This window comes from Triticum urartu, chromosome 3A, assembly GCF_056163025.1.
Source record: "Triticum urartu cultivar PI428250 chromosome 3A, HENAU_Tu73, whole genome shotgun sequence".
In the NCBI taxonomy this organism is placed as follows: Eukaryota; Viridiplantae; Streptophyta; class Magnoliopsida; order Poales; family Poaceae; genus Triticum; species Triticum urartu.
Genome location: NC_141875.1, coordinates 579,436,806 through 579,448,265, shown reverse-complemented (window position 1 = coordinate 579,448,265; position 11,460 = coordinate 579,436,806).

Sequence of the window (11,460 nt, the reverse complement as noted above, 5' to 3'; positions counted from 1 at the left end):
AGAGGTAGCACCATGGCAGCGCAGCAGATCATGGAGTCCAAGGTGAGGCGCCTGACACAGGAGCTCCATGCCAAGGATGCGGAGCTCAGGGCCAAGGACGTGTGAGGGAGTCCTGGATTAGGGGGTATCCGGACAGCCGGACTATAACCTTTCGCCGGACTATTGGACTATGAAGATACAAGATTGAAGACTTCGTCCCGTGTCCGGATGGGACTCTCCTTGGCGTGGAAGGCAAGCTTGGCAATACGGATATGAAGATCTCCTTCCTTGTAACCGACTCTGTGTAACCCTAGCCCCCTCCGGTGTCTATATAAACCGGAGGGTTTAGTCCGTAGGACAACAACAATCATACCATAGGCTAGCTTCTAGGGTTTAGCCTCTCCGATCTCGTGGTAGATCAACTCTTGTAATACCCATATCATCAATATTAATCAAGCAGGAGTAGGGTTTTACCTCCATCGAGAGGGCCCGAACCTGGGTAAAAAGATCGTGTCCCTTGTCTCCTGTTACCATCCGCCTAGACACACAGTTTGGGACTCCCTACCCGAGATCCGCCGGTTTTGACACCGACATTGGTGCTTTCATTGAGAGTTCCACTGTGCCGTTGCCATAAGGAAGGATGTCTCGTCTCGTCTTTAAAGACGGCACTACTGCTGGGGGAGCTTTGGCTGTCGGCCAAACTCTCCGGCTAGGTGGTTTCATCATGACCGCCTATTCGGCCACTGCGCCGACGATGACTTCTTGGGTCATCGAAAACAGCCTCCACGTCAACTCGGAACTTGCCAAGCAGATGGATCCAATGGAACTCTCTTCCCTAAACGAGCTCTTAGATCGCATCACCGCCTTGGGAGTTGCTACGGACTATGATCGGATTGGGCCTAAACCCGATCAAAGGGAGATTAACTCTCCACCGGTCACCCATCATATTGCGGTGGTGGAGGAACAATGCGGCAACTTTTCCTCTATCTTGAGGACTAACTATGTCCGAATTCCTGAGCTCTCTGAGCCAGATACCCGTTTGCGGGAGGACAGCACCCAAGCCCTGAACCTAGAGTCAGGCAGCGGGCCAGGATTATCGGGCAACATCCCGGAACCGGAACTTCCAAGATTGGAAACTCCTCGGCCCCTGGATCTCAGATCGGGTAGGGGTTCGGACTCAATTCCACCCACCCACCCAAACATAAGCGATCTTTCCCACATCAGGCAAGAGCCCCAGGAAATAGTACATCACTATTGGGCCAGATTCCTCCTTGTGATGAACAAGGTTAAGGACTGTCGCGAGGAAGACGCAATCTTATTTTTCTGCAATAATTGCATGGACAAGGGAATCCTTAGCGCCATAAGTCGCCGTGAGATATAACGCTTCGCTGACTTGGCGTCCATAGTACGAAAGTACTGTGCGATGGAAAGTGCTTGGAAAACCGAAACAAAATTTTGGGATAATCCGGCCCGAACACACACCCAGTCCGCAGCAAAAGGGTGCACTATCTTAGGACACCCGAGATAATCCCAAAAAAGCAAAAACCCTTCACAGGGCATGGAACCGTACTGGAGGGACGGCTCAACGGACCCTGCAAAATCCATAGTACAGTGGATACCATATCAACACACAGCCTTAGAGCATGTTGGATACTCCGGCAGGTGGCCAAAAGTGGCGAGGATCTTCTCATCCCAGACGCCACAGAACACCATCCCAGGGATAACAATACGGTATTAACAGTCTTTGAGACCTTCGCATCAAATAATAGGCGAAAGCAAACACTCCGCAACCTTTCCAAAATCTACCGTGTGGCAACAATAAATCCATGGAGTGACACGGCTATTACTTTCAATGCCAGTGACGGACCTAAATTCCGAACAACCCGAGCACCAGCCGCATTGGTCCTCAGTACAATTGTGGACGGCTTTCGCCTTACAAAGGTGCTCATGGACGGTGACAGCGGATTAAACCTCATCTATGAGGAAACCCTTCAAAAAATGGAAATAGACTGGAACTGCATCGAGCGAAGTAGCACAACCTTTAGAGGAATAATCCCCAGTCGGGAAGCGCCCTGTATAGGCAAAATCACACTAGATGTGGTGTTCGGCACACCAGATAATTATAGGTCCGAAGAGATTATGTTCCAAGTGGCTCCGTTCAGTAGCGGATACCACGCCCTTTTAGGGCGGGAGGCGTTCACGATCTTCCAAGCCATACCCCATTACGGGTACATGAAGCTCAAAATGCCCGGGCCCAACGGAATCATCACTCTCGCTAGTGATCCGGACACAACACTCCGCGCCGAAAACAAGACAGTCGCACTGGCCCTCGAGGCATTATCCGAAGCCCTTGCGGCCGAGGAACTGACTGCGCTGCGCTCCACAGTGGACAGGGACGACGTGATACTTGATAAGAGATCCAAGTCCACCTCCTTTAAACCAGCGGATGAAATAGTCAAATTCCAAGTCCATCCAACGGACCCTACAAAAACAGCCTCCATCGGGGCACAGTTAAACCCCGCCATGGACGCCGCACTACGAGAGTTCTTGCACGAGAATTGGGACATATTTGCCTGGCATCCCTCAGATATGCCAGGAATCTCACGTAGGCTGGCCGAGCACAGCCTCAATATCCTAAAGGGATTCAAGCCGGTGAAGCAGGCTCTTCGGCGTTTCTATGAACCTAAGAGACAAGCTATGGGAGAGGAACTAGCCAAGTTATTAGAGGCCGGATTCATTAGAGAAATAAAACACCCGGACTGGCTAGCAAACCTGGTGATGGTACCAAAGAAGGATAAATCCCGGCGCCTGTGCGTCGATTTCAAGGACCTCAACAAGGCTTGCCCAAAGGATCCCTTTCCCCTCCCCGCATCGATCAAATTATCGATGCTACCGCAGGACACGATTCATTGTGTTTCCTCGACGCATACTCTGGCTACCACCAAATTAAGATAGCGGAGCCCGACCAAGCAGCAACGGCATTTATCACACCATATGGCCCGTTCTGTTTCAACACAATGCCTTTTGGGCTCAAAAACGCCGGCGCAACATATCAGCGCATGATTCAGACATGTCTGGAAACCGGATCGGCAAAACAGTGGAGGCATACATAGATGATGTGGTTGTTAAAACCAAACACGTCGACTTTAATAGACGACTTGAGGCTCACATTCGACAACCTCCGAACATACGACATCAAGCTTAATCCGGAAAAATGTATTTTTGGTGTACCAGCCGGAAAGCTCCTGGGCTTCATTGTCTCCAACAGAGGAATTGAAGCAAATCCGGCCAAAATCCGAGCTCTGTCACAGTTGGCTATCCCAACGGACCTCAAACAAATCCAGAAATTAACCGGATGTGTGGCGGCTCTAAGCCGCTTTATCTCCCGCTTGGGAGAAAAGGCATTACCCCTCTATCGCCTCTTTAGGTGCACCGAACACTTCGAGTGGACGGATGCTGCCACAGCCGGATTGGAAGAAATAAAAGCCATACTGGCAACCAACCCAATCCTGGCCGCGCCAAACATCGGCGAACCAATGCTGTTGTACATTACGGCAACTCATCAAGTTGTAAGCGCAGTGCTCGTCGTCGAATGAGAAACGGACGGACATAAATTCCCCCTTCAAAAGCCTGTCTATTATGTATCCAATGTCCTCACTCCATGCAAGTCACGGTACCCGCATTATCAAAAGATAGCCTATGCGGTATTCATGGCATCCTGGAAGCTGCGACACTACTTTCAAGAGTGTTCAATGACAGTAGCCTTGGAAGTGCCAGTTAATGATATTATAAACAACCGCAACTCCACGGGCCGGATTGCCAAATGGGCCATTGAGCTCCTCCCGTTCGACATAATGTACAAACCATGACGAGCCATTAAGTCGCAAGTATTGGCTGACTTTGTCGCCGAATGGACGGAAGCCGAACTCCCTAAAGAGTACGGCGCATATTCCAACTGGATCATGCACTTCGACGGCTCCAAAATGCTGGCTGGTCTGGGGGCTGGCGTCGTTCTGACGTCCCCAACCGGAGATACAGTTCAATACGTACTCCAGATAATGTATACAGACTCCAACAACGCAGCCGAATACGAGGCCCTTTTACATGGTCTTCGGATGGCAGTATCCATGGGCAGTATCCTGGAGGTGTGCGGGGATTCGAACCTCGCAATATCCCAAATAAATGGAGACTTTGATGCCAAGGATCCGAAAATGGCGGCCTACCGCAACGTCGTCCTAAAAATGTCAGCTCGGTTCGAGGGGCTCGAATTTCAGCATATAGCCCGAGAAAACAACCAGGCAGTAGATGTCCTCGCATGCATCGGCGCAAAATGCGATGTGGCCCCCCTAACATCTTTTTGGAGAGGCTGTTCAAGCCATCCGTGGTCTGGGAAGGGGACACCGGTAACAATAGTCCGGACCCAACCACAATGCCTGATACCGAACACTCTGACGTAATCGGAGGCTCTGCTGCCGAAATAACACCTTCAACCCATGTAATGATGGCCGTCGTCGCCCCATGGACAGAACCATTCCTGGCCTACTTAACCAGGTAGGAACTCCCCGAGGACCAAAATGAGGCACGCTGCATAGTACGGCAATCTAAAGCCTATAGAGTCCATGAGGGAGAGCTTTATAAGAAAAGCACCACTGGAGTCCTTCAAAGGTGCATCTCCGAAGAGGAGGGGCGGAAGCTTCTGGAAGAAATTCATGCCGGACTCGGCGGCCACCATGCCGCAGCCCGGGCCCTTGTAAGCAAGGCCTTCCGTACAGGTTTTTATTGGCCGACGGCCCGGGCAGACGCTCAGGACTTGGTCCAACGCTGCATCGGTTGCCAGCTTTTTGCAAACCAAAGCCATATGCCACCCACCGCCCTCCAAAAAATCCCCATTACCTGGCCCTTTGCGGTCTGGGGACTCGACATGGTTGGACCCCTTAATGGGGGAACCCATAAGAAAAAATACTTAATGGTCATGGTGGATAAATTCACCAAATGGATAGAAGCCAAACCTGTTAAAACGGCCGAATCCGGACCGGTGATAGACTTCATATCCGGGGTCATACACTGTTACGGTGTCCCCCACAGCATCATCACTGACAATGGCACAAACTTCACGTCTGATGAGGTAAAACTCTAGTGCAAAAACATGGGCATTAAGCTCGATTATGCTTCTGTCTATCACCGACAAACTAACGGTCATGTCGAACGAGCAAATGGTCTTATCTTGAGCGGCATCAGACCCAGATTAGTGCGGTCCCTTAAGGAATCTAACACGCACTGGGTGGAGGAGCTCGACTCCATACTTTGGGGGCTGCGGACAACGCCGAATCGCACTACCGGATACACACCCTTCTTTATGGTGTACGACGCAGAGGCGGTTCTGCCCTGCGACATAATTCATGACTCACCTCGAGTGCGCATGTACGAAGAAAGAGAAGCCGAGCTCGATCGGCAGGATAGTTTGGACGCCCTGGAGGAGGAGCGTGACGTGGCAAAAGCCTGTTCCGCATTCTATCAACAACAGGCTCGAAGATACCAAAGCAGAGAAGTACGTGCCAAGACTTATAATGTTGGCGAGTTAGTTCTACGCCTGCCGGAGAAGAAAAAGGACAAACTCAAGCCCAAATGGGAGGGTCCCTTCATTATTGACCAAGTTCTGACCGGTGGGGCGTACCGTCTGCGGGATGCATCGGATAATCGACTTGAGCCGAACCCATGGAACGCAGCCCGGCTCCGAAGATTCTACGCCTAGCTCCGGACTCTATGTTCGTCTCCTTCCTCTGTACATTTTTTGCATATACATTATCTATCCTTTATTTCTCTCCTTCTTTTATTTTCTTTCCCGGTGCCTTCAAGGGCCAACTTGTGCCTTGCCTGCACACCATTGACGCGCTAGTCGCGCTCATTATACCTGGGGGCTTCTTACACAGAAGCTTACTTATTTATCCGGGCTTCATGCCCAGCACATGTGTCATCCTTCCGCATGTACCTTTTCTTCTCCATTATATGCATTGATATGACTTAAGTTTTGGCAAGCTGGGTTGCCTGGCTCTTGTATTTATGCCCTACGTTCCCGTTAATTCGGCTAGGGCATAAGGGGAGCACCTCTGCGATCGTTACTGCCGGGTCAGCCGGATGTGTACCTCAGACTGGGTGAAGCCGAAAGCTAGCGTTCTTAAGGGAATATTCGGTCGGTGAACAAAAGATGATTTTTTATTTATTTTCCATATGTGCCCCCAGATGTTTTTTTCCTGCGTCTCTTTTCGCAGTCCGGACATGCACTTTAGGGCATGCGTGCCCAGGGAAAGGAACCCCTAACGGAACTATTCTCCCTAGAAGATGTTTCTTACTAACCATGTAATATAACATAACTAGTTGGGCACTTGTCTGTTCAAGCACTAATGACCCCTATGCCTGGTTTCCACGCATGCCCTGGTTCTTACATAACCGAGAGGGTACTCGGATACAGTCCACTCTGCCATCGACGTCACCATGATGCCAGACAGCTACCTCCTCCTGCGCGAGTCCATCTTCGCGCATCGGACGCCGAGCCTCCACAGCGCCATGCCGCCGTTCTCCGCCATCATCAATGTGTGAGATGAAGTACCGCTCCACCACGACAGGTACAAGGTAAGGAAGGGCGAGGTCCCCATCGGAGACACGGCCGGAAGAGGAGCACCGCAGCCACGAGACAGAAACACCTGCCTGGAGCTGCGACGCAGTAGATCAGACGGGCCGCCACTAGGAACCAGATAAGCTCGCCATGCATGCCCATCATCCCCATGCCTAGGTCGGCGCCTTCAAGAAGGTAACAACGCTGTGGTGCCGCTGCTGCTTAGCCACCGGGGCTAGGGTTTTCACCCGGGCACAGGGGAAGGGGGGAGGCAGGGGAAGTTGAGCCTCGGCACCGCCACCAAGGAGGGAATGGCGTCTGGGACGCCATCGACACCAAGACCGCCACCGGCGGCCAAGGGTTTCCCCCGGCCAAGCACCACGCTGCAACCTCTGAACCAACCACATCATCAGCAGGCGCGAGCACGCCGGAGATCCAGGCCGGCCGGAGGTCATACGTCACGAGCGGCCCAGAACGCCTCAGATCTAACGAGGGGAGCCCGGGGCCTCCTTGCGCCACGACCAGCGACCACCGGGACATCGCTGCCCGCGCAGCCAAGGGGACCCAGCCAACCTCACCGACGAGCACTCCCCGCCACCGGAGGAGCGCCGTCCGCACTAGCAAGGCCGCCGCCTCAAATCCGGGCCCTCACCACCGAAAGGGAGCGGCCAGAGGCCTCGCCGCCGCCCTCACAGGCAGCCGCGCTGGGGCCTCAGCGACCGCCTCTGGCAGCAGCGAGGAGGAGGGGAATGGGGAGGTGGCGGCGCGAGGGAACCCTAGGTCGCCCCCGAGTCGCCCTCGGGAGAGCGACGCGGGGGGAGTGGGAAATGATAATCATGAATGTTATTACATATAGCATTCAAATAATCATATTTCATCGTTACACATGGACCCCATGCCACATCAGTCAAATACCGTGCCATGTAAACACAGTATACATCTACATAGGTGTTTAGCACCATATTTGCACGCACTAGCCAAGTTTTAGAACCAGTTCAACGTATTTTTCAAGTTCAGGCACTAAAGTGAACATCCATGACAAGTTCAAGCACCACCGGTGTAATTACCTCGAAAAAGAAATTGGAGAAATGCATAGGCTGAGCTGTACTGGATCCGAACCGATGCAATATAAAATACACTTGCTTCACAACCTGAAAATATTGCCAGAATCAAAGATTTGGTCCTGTGCTCACATAGATCAAGGGATGGAGCTGAAATTTGAAGGAGGCTAATTAAATGAGCACATGAAGAGGCATGCAAAATTTCAATTCATTTGGGTAACCCTAGCTAGTAGTTCTTTCACAATGCCTTCTGTCTGACAAAAAGTTTGAAAAATTGCTGAGGAAGATTGGCTAGGCAAATAAAGTTGAATTTTTGCATGAGGCAATTATTTGGACATAAAAGAATGCTCAACAAGTTTGGGAGCAAACAAGATTGGATAGGTGGCACTTCCTTCACAGAAAGGCACACTGGACATAAATGAAGATTAATTATTGGGGGATTATTCTTGGGCTAGGACAGGAAAGTTTTGGCATATTTGAGCAATATATGACCCAAAGGAATTATGAGAATTAATTGAGATTTTTGGGAGTGACAGAAATATAGGTTGCTTCACAACCTAGGGCAGACATGGTTATTCCTTTAATAGAAAAAAAGGAATATTCCTGAGAAAAAGAAATTATGGTTTGGCAAGGAGTGGGGTGACATGGTCTTGGCAAGGTTTTGAGAATTATGAGTCACTTGGGAGAGGAAATGAAGATGATTTCCCAGGTGACAAGGCCACAGAACCACTCCAAAAAACAAAACTGAACCAAAAACTAATTAAATCAAAAGAAAAAGAAAAAGACCAAAATCCAGGCTGTTACATGGAGACTAGTGGCAGATGATCATTCTACGCCACGGCGTTGGTGCAGGTCTATGGGAGGGAGGGGAATGGGAGGCGAACAGTAAGGCCGCTCGTATTAAACAGCGGCTCGGGCGCCATCAATGGAGAGGAAGGCGGGCGGCCATGGAATTCAAAGGGCTCGCTTCCTAGTGAGCCTGCGTAGCGTACAACTCGCACGCTTCCCGCTGAGCCTGCGCATTCGAGGACAGCTTGCACGCCTCTCAGTTAGCCTGCGCACTGGACTGCGCACGCACGCCTCTCGTTCAGTCAAGGTCAAGCAGTTGTCCGCACGGCACCTCCTACAACCATTAAAACCAAGACACATGGTGTCACGTGAATGGTTAACAGAACACACACGGTTTCAATTCTTCAAACGTTTGAGATATTATAGTGGCAGCTATTTTTTCAAAATGCCTTTGTTGGCTGTCATTATTCGAGTGCGCCTTCTCTCAAAATGGACACGAAAAATGCCACAGCATGTCGGGTGCCATTCCATGATAGCATGCCAAGTTTCATGAATTTCAGATGAGTTTAGGATTTACTAGAATTTAAAAACCATGCATCTTAATGTTTTGCCGGCAATCAACGTGCCCTGGTGTTTGAAATTCATTCCCATTTCTTGCATGGGACCTAAGCATGCACCCAAGGACACAGGTTTGATTTTTCAACCAATTTATATGCACTGGAGCATGTGCATGTAGTTCAAATTTGAATTATGGACATAAATGCATTGAAAACTCAGTTAATGCATAAAAATGTCCAAACGAACCCCGAAAAATCCCAAAAATTAACACAACAGTCATGTTGTTCTATCTTGACACGAGAATTTTTTTGAAAGCAATAAGAGGCAATTGATATCGTTTCATCCCCAAAGGTTTGGTTTGTTAGAAGCATATACCCGAACCTGCCCTGAATGGGACAATTTTTTTACCACGGCATGTTGATGTCGCTCAATGATAGCATGCCAAGTTTCATGAATTTCAGATGAGTTTTGGATTTACTAGAATTTAAGAACCAGGCATCTCAACGTTTTGTCGGCAATCAATAGTGCCCTGGTGTTTGAATTTCATTCTCATCTCTTGCATGGGACCTAGAAATTCACCCAAGGACACGCATGTGATTTTTCAACCAACTTTGGTGCATTGGAGAATGCGCTTGTAGTTCAAATTTGAATTATGCACATAAAATGCCTAGAAAACCCAGGTAATGTATAAAAAAGGCCAAATGAACACCGAAAAATTCCAAGATTAAACACAACACTCATGTTCTTCTATGTTGACACTAGAATTTTTCTTAAAAGCAATAAGAGGCAAGGGATATCGTCATGTCCCCAAAGGTGGTACGCTCCCTATCGAAACCATCATGCTTGTTGTGAGAAGCTCTGGTTTGTGAGAAGCTTATACCCGAACCTGGCCCAAATGGGACAAATTTTTTTACCATGGCATGTTGATGCCGCTCAATGATAGCATGCCAAGTTTCAAGAATCTCAGATGAGTTTTTGATTTACTAGAATTTGAAAACCAAGCATCTCAATGTTTTGCCAGCAATCAACAGTGCCCTGGTGTTTGAATTTCATTCCTATCTCTTGCATGGGACCTAGAAATTCACCCAAGGACACAGGTTAGATTTTTCAACCAACTTTAGTGCATTGAAGCATGTGCTTGTAGTTCAAATTTGAATTATGCACATAAAATGCCTAGAAAACCCAGTTAATGCATAAAAATGTCCAAACGAACCCCAAAAAATCATAAAAATTGACATAACACTCCTGTTGTTCTATGTTGACACTCGAAATTTTTTGAAAGCAATAAGAGGCAATGGATATCGTTTCGTCCCCAAAGGTGGGACGTTCCCTATCGAAACCATCATGCTTGTTGTGAGAATCTCTGGTTTGTGAGAAGCTTATACCCAAACCTGTCCCAAATGGGACAAAATTTTCACCATGGCATGTTGATGCTGCTCCATGATAGCATGCCAGGTTTCATGAATTTTAGATGAGTTTTGGATTGACCAGAATTAAAAACATTGTATCTAAAGGTTTTGCCAGCAATCAACAGTGCCCTGGTTTTTGAAATTCATTCCTCTCTCTTCCATGGGACCTAATTAAGCATGCACCCAAGGACACACATGTGATTTTTCAACCAATTTATATGCACTAGAGCATCTGCATGTAGTTCAAATTTGAATTATGCACATAAAATGCCTAGAAAACTCAGTTAATGCATAAAAATGTCGAAACGAACACCGAAAAATCCCAAAAATTGACACAACACTCCTGTTGTTCTATGTTGACACGAGAAATTTTTTGAAAGCAATAAGAGGCAATGGATATCATTTCGTCCCCAAAGGTGGGATGTACGTGCCCTACTGAAACCATCAGTCTTGTTGTGAGAAGCTCTGGTTTGTGAGAAGAATATACCCAAACCTCCCCCAGAAGGGACAAATTTTTTACCACGACATGTTTATGCCGCTCCATGATAGCATGCCAAGTTTCATGAATTTAAGACGAGTTTTGGAGTTACTAGAATTTAAAAAACAGGCATCTCAAATGTTTTGCCGGCAATCAACAGTGCCCTGGTGTTTGAATTTCATTGCCATCTCTTGCATGGGACCGAGAAATTCACCCAATGACAGACATGTGATTTTTCAACCAAATTTAGTGCATTGGAGCATGTGCTTGTAGTTCAAATTTGAATTATGCAATTAATTGCCTAGAAAACCCAGTTAATGTATAAAAAGGCCAAACGAACCCCAAAAAATTCCAAGACTAAACACAGCACTCATGTTGTTCTATGTTGACACTAGAAATTTTTTTAAAGCAAGAAGAGGCAATGAATATCGTCCCATCCCCAAAGGTGGTATGTTCCCTATCGAAAAAATCATGCTTCTTGTGAGAAGCTCTGGTTTGTGAGAAGCTCTAGTTTGTGAGAAGCTTATACCCGAACCTGCCCCAAATGGGACAAATTTTTTACCACGGCATGTT